The sequence below is a fragment of the Hemicordylus capensis genome, chromosome 4 (assembly GCF_027244095.1).
Source record: "Hemicordylus capensis ecotype Gifberg chromosome 4, rHemCap1.1.pri, whole genome shotgun sequence".
Lineage (NCBI taxonomy): Eukaryota > Metazoa > Chordata > Lepidosauria > Squamata > Cordylidae > Hemicordylus > Hemicordylus capensis.
In genome coordinates this window covers 67,365,858-67,382,176 of record NC_069660.1, presented here as the reverse complement: position 1 = coordinate 67,382,176, position 16,319 = coordinate 67,365,858, and the positions used below count along the sequence as shown (strand labels likewise).

General features: G+C 45.6%; 1 protein-coding gene across 2 annotated transcripts in view; it reads right to left on the bottom strand.

Annotated features, from left to right (window-relative positions):
• BLACAT1 (BLACAT1 overlapping LEMD1 locus) overlaps positions 1-16,319 on the bottom strand; it is a 129,696-nt gene that overhangs the window by 95,203 nt on the left and 18,174 nt on the right. Inside the window, exon 1 of one of the 2 annotated variants that reach the window (XM_053250537.1) lies at positions 8,848-8,959. The exons of the other annotated variant lie outside the window; for it this stretch is intronic. The gene's annotated coding sequence lies outside the window, so the exon portion shown is untranslated. Of the gene's footprint in view, positions 1-8,847; positions 8,960-16,319 lie in introns of those variants that run through there. 2 annotated transcript variants of the gene reach the window in all.

Here is a 16,319-nt window from a genome sequence, read left to right as displayed (position 1 = left end):
AAGGATATCTGAGGGCTGTACAGCTCAGGACAAATCTTTTCCAGAGGGTGTTTTTCACCAGAGTCAATTGAGAAATTAGTGGACTCTCTCTCTCCCGCTCTGTTTTTATGTATTTAAAATGGTTTTTGTTCTAAAAGTTTAATACGTCTATTGTATTCTTAAATTGTGAGATGCTTCAGAAAAGTCAGCTGAGAAGCTGGATAGAAAAATCAATACATCAACAATCAGTTTACTTTATTATTGTTCTCAACCAGATTCATAGCCTAACCGATTCCAAACATACCAAGTGGGTAACAATATTTGATTGCTCACCCTCACACGCACTGTAAGGTAGGTTGCAAGGTTCTAATAAAGAACTTCCATCTCTTTCATTCACTCCCATTCCCTGTGATCAGAGGTGCACCTAGGTAATTTCGGAGCCTGGACTTAAAGGCCTTTGGACCCCACCCCCACCCTGCAAATTAAGCATCATCATGCTCATGATTTGGGGGGGGCAGGGGCTGTGGAGGCCCTGGACTTCGGCCCCAAAGTCCGGGGCAAGAGCGCCTCTACCTGTGTTGCAGCTTCCTGAAAATAAGCCTTCCTATTGTATTTGCACTTCAGCCTTGATGTCCCCAAACCACCACCACCACCTGCCATCACTTTAACATGGTAATTGGTCCTGCTTGTAATTCTGTAACACCTATCAGTCTCATTGTGACCTCTGTCCATGTTCTGAGTGTGCTTTTTCAGACTTAAGGCTCAAACTCATGAGGGTCGCATTGATTTCAGAGACTGGGGATGTTCTATCAGTGCTCTGGGTTCCTGTAATCTGGATGTACACCATGCTTAGACTTGGGCTGGTCTTCTGCTAATCCATGGAGATGGCAGGATGTAGTTAGGTATTGGGAGTGTGTGTAGAGGATTCACACAATTAAGGGAGTCCCTGAGAGCACTCTGGTAACATCAGGGTGGGCGCTCTCTCAGCACAACCTCATCCTTATCATGTGCGCTGCTGCAGGCATCTCATAGGAACTGGCCCAATGTCTAGATCAGTCCTGCTCAGATTAGGTCCCCCAGCTATTTTTGGACTACAGGCTAGCTCCCATAATCCCCAAACACAGTGGCCAATAGCAAAGGATTATGGGAGTTGTAGGACAACATCTGCAGTAGGGCCAAAATTGAGCAGCCCTGATCTAGATCAAGCCTCTTCCTTGCACATACTTCTGCAAATTTGGATATATAGCTAAGCAGGGTCTGCTCTGGTTGCATATGAATGGGAGACTTGATGTGTGAGCACTGCAAGATATTCTCCTCAGGGGATGGAGCCACTCTGGGAAGAGCAGAAGGTTTCAAGTTCCCTCCCTGGCTTCTCCAAGATAAGGCTGAGAGAGATTCCGGCCTGCAACCTCGGAGAAGCCGCTGCCAGTCTGTGAAGACAATACTGATCTAGATAGACCAGTGGTCTGACTCAGTATATGGCAGTTTCCTATGTTCCTAATTGTCCCTATTCATCCCAGCACTGTCTCTTCCCTGCTGGGAGAAGCTGGGACCAGACTGGCCCACTAGCCTCCCCCAACCAGGTCTCTGTAATGCATAGCAGGTCGGCTCCTTCATCCAAAATCAAATCATGGATGATCTCCGTTTTGTTTTGTTTTTAGATTATGAGCCTCTTTGGAACAGGAAACCATTGTTTCATTTATTTTGCTGTATAACATTGAGAACTTTTTTTCTTTTGAAAAGTGGTACATAAAGAAGATACTTGCCACTAGGCTAGAGACAGGATGTGCAATACAGATTTTTGAATTTGTTTTCTTGGACAAATGCTCAACTCTGAATGGTAATCTATTCATTCTGAATAGAACTTGAAAACTTTTAAATTCATTTCACCTAAAATCAAAGCTGGCACTTTGTCTTTACATGCATGGCACATGTGAGATGGAATCAAACTATCACAAAGTGCATAATCAAGACTTTGTCCCTAAAGAAATCAGCCGTAGACACTGAATTAACCATTCAGGAATACTGGGTTACCGATTTTCAAATACTATAAGAACTAATGAGCAATATAATAATGACACCTCTGTGAACTTCAAATGCAGCATTTACAACATTATAGTATTTTATTTCAAAATAATCTTTCATGAGCATGTCGTTCTTGAAAATGAAAAAGGAAGCACCATGAACATTTAGTAAAGTAATCAAGTTGATTGAAAGTTGTCTATGAATATTTAGTTACTCTCTATTTGAAACAGAAATGGAAATATACACAGAGCGACACTTAACCGTCTGATTTTATCATTCTGTTTTAGTTCCAAAGTCGCAAGAAATGACATGAGCCATCACACCTACTGTAACATCCTAATCTCAGCAAACAAGGCAGAGCTATCCAGGTGTGAAAAATGTCTTCCATAACCACTTACTCAAAGAAGTTGTTTCCTCACTCTTAGTGGTCCATGTGATGTATAGCATGTGACGTATAACATGGAATGCAAACTGCCCCATCTCTACTGTACCTTCTACATACCTGCCAACTGCCCTGATTTACCCAGGACAGCCACGAATTCTCACCACATTTTGTGGCTCATGACCACGCAATGGAAAATCCTGATTTTCACCACCTCCCTCCTCCCCACTCCCTTAAGAGATTTGTCTGCGTCTGAGATGCAGCTTTGAGCAAGGAGACCATTGTGGAGAGACACTGTCTCTCTGAAGGGAGCCTGGACACAAGGTCTCTCTCTCTCTCTCTCTCTCTCTCTCTCTCTCTCAGAGTATATGGATTTCCCTGCAGGAAAGGAGGGTCTGATTTGTTTAAGAGAGCACTTGCTTCATATCTTTGAGAAATTCTTCTCCCTCTCACATAACACTAGAACCAGGGGTCATCCCATGAAATTGATTGCCAGGAAATTTAGGACCAGCAAACGGAAGTACTTTTTCACACAACACATAATCAACTTGTGGAATTCTCTGCCACGAGATGTGGTGACAGCCAACAACCTGGATGGCTTTAAGAGGGGTTTGGATAACTTCATGGAGGAGAGGTCTATCAACAGCTACTAGTCGGAGGGCCATAGGCCATCTCCAGCCTCAGAGGGAGGTTACTTCTGAGTATCAGTTCCAGGGGAGTAACAGCAGGAGAGAGGGCATGCCCTCAACCCCTGCCTGTAGACTTCCAGTGGCATCTGGTGAGCCACTGTGTGAAACAGGATGCCGGACTAGCTGGGCCTTGAGCCTGATCCAGCAGGGCTGTTCTTATGTTCTTAAAGGGTAGGATTATTTGATAGAGCACTAACTTTTTTACTTTTCAGAATATTCATTTCTTCAGTGTGTGTGTGTGTGTGTGTGTGTGTTTATCCCTGCAGAAAGGAGTCAGATTCATTTGAGAGGGTGCTTGCTTCAGGATTCAGTTAATATCCCTGCAGAAAGGGTCAGATTATTTGACAGAGCACTGACTTTGCTTTTCAGAATAATTTCTTCAGTTATATAATATATCCCTTCAGAAAAGGGTCAGAGAACTGTACGTTTGGTAAACCTAACTAAGCAACGAATTTACTATTAAGAAGCAGGGACCTTGAGAACTCTGCATCTAGACAGCAGACAGAGCTGACATACAACTTCAGGTGTTTTTCACAGAAAAACAGCTTACGCATTTAATTAATTTTTTAAAAAATGCCCAAAGAAGGCTTTAAGTAGAACAAGCTGGCAGTGGACATAACAAAGAAAGAAGCAGGTAATCAAAAATAAAGTGGCCATAATGGTAATGGTTTACTAGCTTGGAGGCTGGACAAAGAAAGCAAGACAATCAATATGGGTTCTGAGCACTCTTCTTTCACATGTTTGCTGTGTGGTCTTGGGCCAGTCACTCAATAGTTCTCTCCTTGTTTCAGTTCTTCATTTATTCAAATAGGCTGAATGTCTCCCCCCAGTTCACAGACACACTAGATGGAAGGCACTAAGAAGAAGGAGATGCTCAGGTGCTGCACCAGTGAAGGCAAAACAAATATGGAGCCAGCTTGTTCCTGAGAAAATTAACTACAGTGGCGAAGGTGGTTAGATAGGGAGGTGTGCAGAATAGCCTAGAGGTGTGAACAAAGGAGTCTGGGGAAATGTGATGTAAAAAGGAGATTGGATGGGAGAGCAAAGGTAGGGAAAGCTATGGAGTGTGTCTTCAGGATCTGATTGATGATTTCTTTTCCCCTCTCCGCCCCCTCCTCCAAGCTGAGCGAGGAAGAGACCAGAATCATCCATCTTCATTACATCATCCAAATAGGCTCTGTCAGTTTACACTGTAAAAGTAATCAATATCCCCTTGTGGCCTGCAAGCTGCCTGTCATGCTTTAGCAAGTAGCCCCCACCCCTGCTATTGCCCGCGGGGATGGGTCCTCAACGCCTAGACAATATTCACACTCCTCTCTCTCCCCCGCACACGCACACACACAAAAAAAATCAGCAGTGGAACATTCTGCTGTAGCTCCATAAAGAACTGCACTGGAACAGTTAATGTGAAGATTGTCTCCAAATATTTGTTCAGTTATGTTAGTGCAGAATTGTGCAGGGTGTCTGTGAACCCCTTCATGAAATTGTTTTTTTAATCCTTATTTTCAGGACCTGGGTGCAGAGGCGCACCTAGATAATTTTGGTACCCGGACCTGAAGGGCTTTGGAGCCATCCCCTCCACGCAAATTAAAAATAAGGGCCTTTTTAAGCGTTAAACCCATACCTGCCTCCAAAGACCCAGAGGGGCCTCCTGCCGCCACCCCACCCCACCCCGCCACTGCCCCACGGCACAGAAAACTTCAAGCATTCTAGCCACACCATGTCTGCGGCCAGGGTGTGGGGTGTGTGGAGATGACCAAGCAGGCCTCCCTTACCCCCGTGGTGGTGGTGGTGGTAGTGGTGGTGATGGTGGCGTTGGCATGCGGAGCAGGAGTGGCCACTGGACTTGACGATTCAGCCCAACGGCCCTTGAGGACTGCGAGGAGGAAGCTCTGCCTGGTCACTGAGCAGGTGCAATTCTGGAGTCAGAAGCCCAAACTTAAGACTCCCCCCCCACCCCCACCATGTTTGATGCTTTTAAGCTTCCAAGGGGAAATTAAAGTTTTAAATAATGGAAAGAGGCTCAGCGTTTAATGCAGCAATGGGCAACTTGTTCCGCACAGAGAACGATATCGAAAATCTGTCATGAGCTGGAGGGCTGCAGCTAAGGTGCATAATTCAGTTGCGTGTAATTTAAATTCTATATAATAACAATTTGCATAACTAACACAATTTGAATATCAATTTGAATATCATCTATCTGATTTATTTATTATTTCTCTGTGTAAACTGCCCTGAGCCATTTTTGGAAGGGCGGTATAGAAATCAAATCAAATAAAATCAATCAATCAGTCAATCTTACTGAATGTGGGAGATGGCATCTACTAGATGCCAAACCAGACAGAAGACATCTTGATTCCAATACTGAAATCATTCCCCTCAAAAGTGAACAATCTGAGTCAGCCTCACATTTATTTAAATGTACCTCACCCAAATCACAGTCCACAACTTGAGAAGGAAAAGTACATGATGTACAGGAAGTACTGGAAGGACAACCGTGATGGATAGGAGATAGATAAAGATCGATGGCAAAGGAGCACTGGAACAGACACAGCCCACAACCCTTTCAAATATTGTACAGCAACCAACCCAGGTGTATCACCCAGTGTACACTCAACTCAACTCCCCCCTGCCACAAAGCCTTTGATTACTATACTTGTATTGCACATTTGTTTTAAAATTCCTGCTTGTCACATTCATATGTTACATTTGTAGGTGTATATCTAAAAATGTGATTGGTAAAGAGGCTCTTATGTGCTTTCACTTATGCCCTATTCCAACAGTGAGCCAGTATGAATGAGCATCCTTCAGCATACGTGTTCAGGGCGGGGGCGCACCAAGAATGTGCCCACCCTGAAGTCACTAGCGGACATCCTGATGCACTGAGACATCCTTTAATGGCACGAGGAGGGTGTTAATCTGAACAACCCCTTTACACACACTACATATTTATTTTAATTACATTGCAGGTAAACAATACTAGAACAGTATCAGGGATATACAAAGCACACACACAAAGAAATATAAGTTTCTAACACAAAGTCTGACTAGACAAAATTTTCTCTAAATTAATCTTCCAAAAGCCAAAGCCCAGCTTCCAGAAGCCGAAGCGCCTTTCCTTGAACTCACCAAAATCCTGTTGACAATCAAGCCCCTGCAGTTCTATCTTCCAAGAGCTGCAGTGATCCTGTTGCAGCAAACTCTATTGCCACATGTCCTCTTCCTCCTCCAGCACAGAACCTCCTTTCTTGTTCCCAGAATTCCCAACAACAGACCTCTAGGTCCCACCCCTACCCCCAGTGGACTGATTGGGCAATCTTTGTAGGTCACCATCCTGTCAGTCAAGACAAGGGTTCACTTCTGGTTAACTCTTTAGAGGAAGGGGAGCCTGGTCACTACAAGTGGCAACAACTGTGGTGCCCTGCCTGCCCTCCATGACTGCCACACATTCCAGGGTGCCTGAGGTGGTGTGGCTGCAAGGTCCATCTTTCATGGATTCTCATGCACACCCAACAGCAGGCAGGTGTGCCAAGGACCGGGGAAATATCAAGGCTTGCCAGGGGCTATGGAGAACCTGTGCTGGTGCCATTCATGGATCCCTCTGGACATTCCCTGCAATCTGGCCTCTATACCATCGACTCTGCTGGTGATGACAATGAGACCCAGATAACTGACCAGCACCCACTGTCCCCATCCCACCTCTTCAAGGACAGCCACAGCTCCCTGCTGGGACATGAGATCCTGCAGGGTACAGGACTTGGAACTAGCAGCCCCCAGGACCAAGGCCTGGCTGCAGACCTTTCTGAGAAGCTGTTCACACACACACACACACACACACCACCCAATGTGGTGTTTGGTGCAGGGGCTGCCACTGTTGTCTGGGGACTGCCAGGCACCACATGAGGTGGTGGTGGAAGGTGCAGGGTCCTGCCAGCACACTCGTGGGGAACACATGGACCGACCTGCTGCCAGATCGACCAGATCAATTGATATGTCTCCTGCAAAGGGTTGTGTAGTCTATAGGGGTGGGGGGAGGGGTGGCGGAAGTGGGGTGGTGCCTGTGGACAGTAGCAGGATGGGTGTGGTAGTCCTATAGTTCTGAGGGTTGGGGGTGTGTGTGGCGTGGGTCTGGTGTGGGTTTGTGTGTGCATTTTCTCCACCCCAAGAAAACTATGTTCCAATTTGAGATGGATGGTAGTGGGGGAAAGCAGGTGCGAAAATTGAATGAAGGGCAGCAGGGGGGCAGGGATGCACACTGCCAAGCAATGCTTGATCACAGGGTGGCGCCACAGGCTTCCACCTCTCCTGGCAATGCTAGCTTGCCCGCCTACAGGGTGTGGCCCTGAGGTTCCATGGCCACACAGACCCAAACAGTGGCATGCCCCCTCCCACCCATCTATTCTACCCTAACATCTATTGTCCATGGGGGGGAGTCTTGTAGTGACCAGGCCTGACCTTTGTGGGGGTATGGGGGGAGTCTTGTGGCAACAAGGGATTTGCTGCCCCTTGCAAGCGGCAGCAATACCCTGGCATGCCCTCAAATCTAGGCAGGTAATGCCAAAAGAGTTATTTCAAGCTAAATCATAATGCTGTTCTCCTTCTCCATTCCCTTCCCCCTGCAGCATCGCTGGTGAGAGAGGATCCTGGCCAGCCACAACCTGTCCAGGAAGAACCTGGAGACCTGCCAGGCCAGCCAGGCCTGTGGACCAGCCAGATTCAGCCCCATGCAGGCCGCTGACAATGCAGAGCGCATGGCCCAGCTGCACAACAGGAGGCACATGGACCACCTCCAGCTCTCAAAGGACCTCCTCACGCAGCCTGAGGAAGATAGGCGGGTCTTGAAAAAGGTCCCAGTTGAAAAAGTGCAGGCCTACAAAGACATACTGATGCCCTGCCCTCAGTCTGGCTATTTATTTATTTATTTATTTATTTGACTCTTATACCGCTCAAACCTTCATCTCTGGGCGGTTAACATAAAACAATTAAAACACATATAGAAATTTAAAACAATGCAACAATTTAAAATCAGCCACAAAATGCCAGTGGCAATGCCAGTGGCGCACAGCTGCCTGGGATACAGCCTCAGAGGCCAAGGAGGAGGGTGGGTGATTCTAATGTGGTGATTCTCTTTATGTAGCAGGGGGAGAGTAACTGGCCCTATCCACCCCCAGCACAGTACCTCCAGTGACTGTTGCTGGTATCTCTCTTACGTTTCTTTTTAGATTGTGAGCCCTTTGGGGACAGGGATCCATTTTATTTGTTTATTATTTCTTGTGTAAGCCTCCCTGAGCCATTTTTGGGAGGGCAGTATAGAAATCGAATAAATAAATAAATACACCATTTCAAATATTAAACACAGGCTTGTCAACCTCTGGTTTTGTGTTACGTGTGAATGCGGCCAATGTCTGAATACTGCTGCGGAGAGCTTTGCAAGTTTCAAGCGCACTGAACAACCACTGAGCCAGTAGATCAGTAACCACATCCAGGTTGTGCCTTTCATTATAAGCTGAAATGTGTGTATGTATGTATTTGTTTATTTCGGCCCAAGGCCAGCATATATAAGTGAAAATGGAATGGCAGGATGAGAATGGGTGACACAGTCTGAGTCAGAGACTAGCAGTTGGTTGGTTGGTACCACTTTGAGAGACAAACTTTCCCCCTGCGCATCATGGTTTAGATCTGCAGCTGCTGCAGATAGCTGCTGTTGGGAGGTGCCTATGTGGCATTTAAGGTATTGGAAGGTGTTTTTTGTTTAACATTGCTGCCACTTACCAAAGTTGTATTACCAAGAAGTTGCTGAAGAGGGCTGAGTCTGGACTCACTTTCAGCATGCAAATTGCTAAATGCATCTTCTTTGTTTATGATTGGCCACAAATGTTCCACTGGCTTTTGCTCACCCTGAAATTCTCGTTTTGTGGTGCAAATTTCAGCTCAGCCCCCAGGTGTGTGCGCACGCTGGGAATGGCCTTTGTCTCCTTTCCACCTGTCAGCATTCAATCCTCAAAAAGCAAAACAGAGAGTTAATAAACCAAAACTATAAAGGTCAAGATTCAATCATCTAGTGCTGCTGGGTATGAAGCAAAAAACTGAAGGCATTCAATTGCTCCACAGGCAAAGAAAGGCATGGTTGGTCAGGGGGATAGGGAGGGTCCTACACAGAACAATGGCTCAAGATTGGGCAGCCTGGTGGGGAAGAAAGTGATTAACCCCTTACAAAGGGGGCACCTATTGAGCAGAACTAAGAAGCTGGGAAACCATTACCTTTTACAGAAAACTTAGGTGACTATGGGCTTTTCGTACCAGCAGTATTTTTGTGCAATACCTTTATTTTCTAATGCACTGTGCATGGTCCTCATTTCTACCATCAAGGCTACGCTGGGATATTTCATTTCCCAAGCATCTGAAGCACAATATTGTTTATGTAGGATGAGAGTGTATTTACTGATGTAGTGATTGTCATGTGGATGTCGTTGCATGACTGTCACAGACACCTATAGTACTTGATTATTATTCTTTTTTAGATGTAATTAGGGTAATTACATCTAAAAAAGAATAATAATTCAGTACTATAGGTACCTGTGACAGTCATGGAATGACATCCACTAAAACAACGTGACTCCCACCCCGATCTCTCAGCCTGCACCATTTTATCAACTTTTTAAAAGTTTAGTTTTAGGGGGGGGAATGTTTGGAGGCTCTGTGCTTCCCTTCTGTACAATTCTAGTGACATCATTTTGGCTAAGACTTCTTTACTGGGATGACAGTCCCCAATTAACCAAATTAGTGTTGATTAGTCAATTGATTAATTGATCAAATCTGCATATATTTGCATATAACTAAACCCATACTTTTAAAGGGGGAAAGCTTTATATTGGTCTTTTTAAAAAAATGTTGCATGTATATTGCTGCAGCAGACATCATCTTAGAAGAAGTACTCCTTCTTGTGTGAGAGGGATGGGGCCCACTTTCACCACATTCAGGCTTTTAGTCGATTTTTAAAAATCAAATTTTGATTTTAATTATATATTTTAACTGTTGATTTTAATGTTTATAGATGTTTATAGATAATCAATTTTAATCAATTGTAAACTGCCTTGAGATCTAGTTACAGGCAGTATATAAAAGAGAGAGAGAGAGAGAGAGAGAACGTTTGTACCATTTTATGTCTCCCCCCACCCACATCCAAACCTTGATATTCCCATTTCATGTGCTGAATGAAGTGGAGGCTGTAATGCATTGTTTTGAACTCTGTTCATTTCATACATTCATTTCACTATGAGATTTCTGTTCTATCTGCTCTATGCCAGAGGCAAGGGGCAGATCTCCTTCAGAAAGGCACAAGGGCAAGAAGGGCAAAAAAAGAGCCGACTGTCAACCAGCCAGCAGGGCCCCTTCTCTCAGGGATCCAGGGACATCCTCGCCAGTTGTTCAATTGTCACTATAATCCTGAGCAGGTCTTTAAAGGTAAAGTGTTCAATCAAGTCTATTTCGACTCCTGGTCTTTAGGGGGGAACAAAGTAAAGGGGTGGAACTCCACTGTGGTAGGTATGAAACCTGACCCCTACATCTGGGGACCCAGTGTCTGGAATAGGGGTTAAATTTTGTTACCCATGAACAGTGACCCAGATTTCAGGCTATTTCCTCTGCCCCATATAACTCAAGGGGTTTCACTGCCCATGCACATTCTGCAGCTGGAGAGGCCTCTGGCTATGAGGATAGAGCCTCTGGGCCCTCGCTCCATTGCTCTGGATGTCAGCCACTAACTTTCATGTATCAATTTGAAATAATCAGCTGAAGTTAACCTAAGGCAGCAGATGGCCATATAATAATTATTGAAGAGGTTGGATGCAATGCCTTTGAGATTCTGTTTTTAAAGAACAGAATGATGGGAAGGAGATTTAGAACTTAATTTGGGGTTGATATTCAAGGATCTGAAAATGGGACTCACTTTAGGCAGTTACATACCCTCCAAACACTAGGAAATACTACCTAATTTGGCTTCCATCGAATATAGAACTTGCTAATCCATAACTGGTTAATTTTATAACTGGTTATAAAATTAATCTCCAGCTTTGCTAATATCAAGACTACCACATTTCTCTTTGCTTCTACTTTCTGCCTTTCAAGGGACCTATGTATTTCTCTTGGATCCATTCCAGAGATGGATCCACACAGCAGTTAGAATTTATATTTTCAAAACAATGGGGGAAAGCCAGTGTTGTTTCTTTGTGCCAACATGCCCTTAGTCACAGGGGTTCTCAAACCTGGGTCCCTAGATGCTCTTTGACTACAATTCCCATGATTCCCAGCCACAATGGGGATGCCTGGGGATGACAGGAATTGTAGTCCAACAACATCTGGGGACCCAAGTTTGAGAATTCCTGCCTTAGTACAACCTGAAATCTGTTTTGCACCTCCCACAATTTAATTGAATTAAGTCCGCCTACCTTCTCTATCACTCCATCTCCATCTGTTACATGCAGAGGTGCACCTAGGTAATTCTGGAGCCTGGACCTAAAGGCCTTTGGAACCCCGCAAGCACACCCCCCCCCATAAATTAAGCATCATCATGCTCAGCTGGGCGACCATACCACCCAGGACAGACTAAAGAGGATGGGGTGGGGGGCAGAGTCTGTGGAGGCCCTGGACTTTGGCCCTAAAGTCCAGGGGTAAGAGCCCCACTGATTACATGCTTCAGATCTGGGGGTGTCAGCATCATGCTGGCCTTTTTCTTCCTCCCTTTTGTTTTACTTAGCATCCAGCTTGAACAAGACAAAGCTTGCTCATCGCTTTGTGACATTTCAATTGTTCCTACTGAAGGGATTACCCTACTGTGGCTTTTTGATATTTGTCTGAATGGGTTGAATCGCTGTGACCTTGGCAGCCTGGAAGATTAAACCAACGGACTGCAAAACCATCCCTTCTGGCCTTCAAACATGTATCTCCTGAGCTGATGTAAATCTAAATCACCATCCTTTTGCTGATCTGAAAGGAGTGACAGTAATTTGCCCCAGCTGGAGACCTATCTGCCTGGCACACTGAAGATATTTAGATGGTGAGATCATCCCTTCCAGTCCACATGACTGTCTCCCACATGCAGGCAAAATCACCCTACGGCAAAACACAAATCATTCCTCTTCCTCCTTGTCCTGCTACTAAAAATAAACCGGCAATCACCCCAGAGTGGCAAGAGCTCCTTCAAGGAACCCAAAGCTCCAGAGACGAGTGCAGGCCAGGAAGCCTAGAAGATGCTTGCACTTGCCAGAAGCAGCACTGTTTTTCTAATTAAGCAGCAAGACCTGGACCATTAACTCTCTTTGCGTCTTAGTCGGGAAAGAAAAATAGTCTACTAAACTGTGTAGTGAAAAATCCAGATTCAATTCCCTGCTCTGATGAAGTGGCCTCTAGTCCATGTAAGCTTCTGCTACGATAAATCTATTTGTATTTAAGGTGCCATGAGACACTTTTTGTGTGGCTGCTCTGTCATAGGCTCCTTGTGTGTTCCTGGACAAGGCACTCCTCCTGCTTTTGCAGTAGTCCCCTGCATGGACAACAAGGTGAGGCAGGCTCTGTGCTCAATCACAGACGCACAGAGAGTGCTCTGCACTAGTACTGGGATCTCTGCAGGGTTTCTGATCCTATTCAGCACTGCCTACATGCACGTGCTTGCAGATGTACATCTCAACATGTATATGACAGGAGGTGGCGTCTGCCACCCTCTGCTGGATACACATTCCTTGTACAGACACGTCATAACCCCAGATCTGGGCCTCACCCACTGGGAAATAAGGCAGGCAGTTCAAAGGATCAGACAGGGTGGAAAGACCCTGCACCCCGGGCCCTGGGCAACTCCACGCCATCAGGACTCTCCTCACACCAGGAGAACCAGAGCCAGCATGATTCCATCATGACTCAAGGACAGGGCTAGATTATGACATAAAGCAAGGCCCACAGCGTTACCAAATGGGTAATGCATTACCACACACCCTTCACACTGCTCATGGTTATAACAGTGTTTGTCTGAAGAGGTGAACACTGGCTGTTACCATCATGCCAAGCACAGATCTAAACCAGGCCTTGGTCTAATAGCATTTTAATATAACTTGCTGTGATTTCTGCACAGATTTATAAACTCAATATGTAACCATATATGTATATTTTTGTCTTCTAAGAACAATAATGTCTGTTTTTGAGTATTCCCCCCCCCCATTTATCCTTTCTTTTTCAACCAGAAAAAGTAAAACTTGAAATTTAGTCATTTTTGGGTATCCAGAGGTCCCCCATAATGTGAGGCCCTATGCTGTAGCCTACTTAGCTTATGCCTAGATCTAGTACTGCCCACGGACAAAGCTCTGCCTTCATTCTCTGACTGAGAGGAATCTTCTGAGGACCTGCCAGCCCTAACAGAGTTGCCCAGCACTTCTAGAGTCAGAGCTTAGAAAATCAGGCAAGTTCCTTGAAGCAACAGATCTTTCCAGGGGCATAGCTAGGGGAGAGGGGGCCTGTGTTCATCCCTCTCTCAGGCGGCCCCCCCAGAGTGAGGGAGACAATGAAGAAAATAGGGAGGGATGGAGCTGGAGGGCCCTCAGGAGCTGAGGGCCCGTGTTCTTTGAACCCTTTCGTTCAATTATAGCTATGCCCCTGGATCTTTCCCAATAGAAGAGCCCAGTGCAATTCACTCTATCTGGACTGGGAGCCATAAAAAAATGGCAGTCTGCTCCAAACAGTTACTGCAATATCATCCCATCTCTGTTGCTAGACCCAGCTCCTGTGGATTTCTGTTCAGAGCTAACCAAGATCCTGACCCCTTTCCCCTCAGAGCTGTCCAAAGTCTATGTCATATCTGGTTTCCTGCCTCGGTGGAGGCCGGGATCAGCCTAGAACAGGTTAACACAGACTGCAGGGGTGGGCAATCTTAGCATGGCGGATGAGGTATAACTTGTGAACAGCACTTCTATATACCCCAAAAGGTCTTAATCCATGGATGTGTCATTGCCCCAACTTTTGAGTGACAGCCAGGACTTGGATCCTGAGGAGGAAGAGCTAGCCAGCTTTGTGTTCTTACCACTGATATCCTGTTGCCTAACCTAGGAACAATGCCAGCAAATCTTTTTTTCTTCTTCATTACACACATAAGAACAGCCCTGCTGGATCAAGCCTATGACCTATCTAGTCCAGCATCTTGTTTCACACAGTGGCCACCAGATGTTTCTGGGGAGCCCACAGGCAAGAGGTATGTGCATGCCCTCTCTCCTGCTGTTGCTCCCCTGCAACTGGTATCAAGAAGCATCGTGCCTCTGAGGCTGGAGGCAACTCAAGTAATTGCACTCATTCAAATTTCATTGGCTTCAAAGAAAGCTTTTTTTTTCTTGTACAAGTGTGAACCCGCAACAAAATGTTACACGATTAGGGCTGACAGGTCCAGATCAGTGTTTCCCTAACAGGGATTCCCAGTTGCTGCTGACTACAACTCCCAGAATCCACAGCTGCAATGGCTTTTGTTTGGGGATTATGGAAGTTGTAGTCAGCAACATCTGGGATTCCCTGTCAGAGGAAACACTGGCCCAGATGGTGAAAAAAGTCGATAGCCATCACCAAAAAAGTGGAAGTAGAAGACGCTTTTCACCAAAAATTCTCCACTTTGCATAAAATTTGCATATGTTTATTGGTATTATATGCATATTTTGATAAAAATTGGATAATGCGAGGTTAAGTGCAGTTCACTACTGTGAAGCTGATGGCCAGGTGTGCTGTATGTCTGCTCAGTCTGTTGTCTAGGTGCAGAGTTCTCAAGGCCCCTGCTTCTTAACTGAAAATTCATCTCCTGGTTAGGGTTACATCCCCCCCCACACACACACACAGACACTCCTCTGTCCTCCTCCCCCATGGGTCACCCAGCTTGCTCTCCCCAGCCAGACCAACAACTTTACCTCTTGGCTCGAGGCAGGGCAGCCAGCTAGCTACCAAGCCAGCCTCTTTGCATGCTGGCACAGTGGTGTGCATATATGGTCTCCCACTCGCTTGCTGCTCTCTACAACAACAAACATTTCTATACTGCTTTTCAACAGAAGGTTTCACAGTGGTTCTCAAAGAAAGATAAACAATAAGATGCTCCCCAAAGGGAGCACAATCTAAAAAGAAATGCAAGGTACCACCAACATCAGCCATTGAAGGAATGCTGTGCTAGGGTTGGATAAGGCCAGTTGCTCTCCCCAAAATAAATAGAAGAGATCCACTGCTTTAAAAGGTGCCTTTTTACTTAGCAGGGGTAGCTGCTAATTGAGTAAAGTCAGTTAGCTAAATGCTAACTTCTTATTGCCACCACTACCGCCACCACATGAAGGAAGCAAGCTGCACCTTCTGGGCCCATCTCTATGTGCTCCTGCATCGTGTGGCTCTGCAACCTGCCGCTGAAGCAGAATTTCCAATGTGGCTTCCCCATTGGTTGGATGGCCAGTAGGAAGGGGAAGGAGACAGAGGAAGAAAAGCTGCTCATGAGAGCAAAGGGTTCTAAGCCAACAAAATCTTCTAGCTGCTCCCCAGAATTTTGGACACCACAACACATGCCCCCCCCAAAAAAAAGTTGTTTGGTCCCCAAAATAGTCTCCATTCCTCCTAATGCAAAAAAAAAAAAAAGTCATTTGGTCCCCATAATAATCACATGTCCTCTATAAAAGTCCCCAGCTGGCAACCTTATGCACAATACCCCTGGTGTGTATACAGTAAAATGTTACCTGAGCCTGTGGCTGACCATGATGGCAAAAGAAATGTTAGCAACAAAGACAGAAATTCCTCCTCTAACTTGGGTTTTAATTTATATGCACATTTTAATTATTCTGTTTTCTTGGTTTTCTTTGGCATGGGTGCTCATCAGTCCGCCTCCTTTTCATCCAGCCCTAAAGTTTCAAGAGTGAATGATAAGGAGCAGGCCTTTTCAGTTCTGAGTAACTGCTAGAGAGTGGGCTAAAGGACATTTCTTCTGTTAAGTCTTACTGTGAGGCTGTTCTTATGGTCAGCCAAAACCAGGCAAAGAAAGCCAAGCCCAGTCTTGGCTGATCGCAGGAACCACCAGTGGCGGCTCAGCAGCTGATCGTAGGAACCACCAAAGAGGCGAGCCTCTTAAACAGCCAGCCTCTCTTAAATGAGTGTTCCCTTAGCCCCATTTTAAAAAATCGTCTGCCAGCACCAGCTACTTGAAGCTAGGGCTGGGAGACTGCAAGGCTCCTGCCCTTCACTGGGGGGAT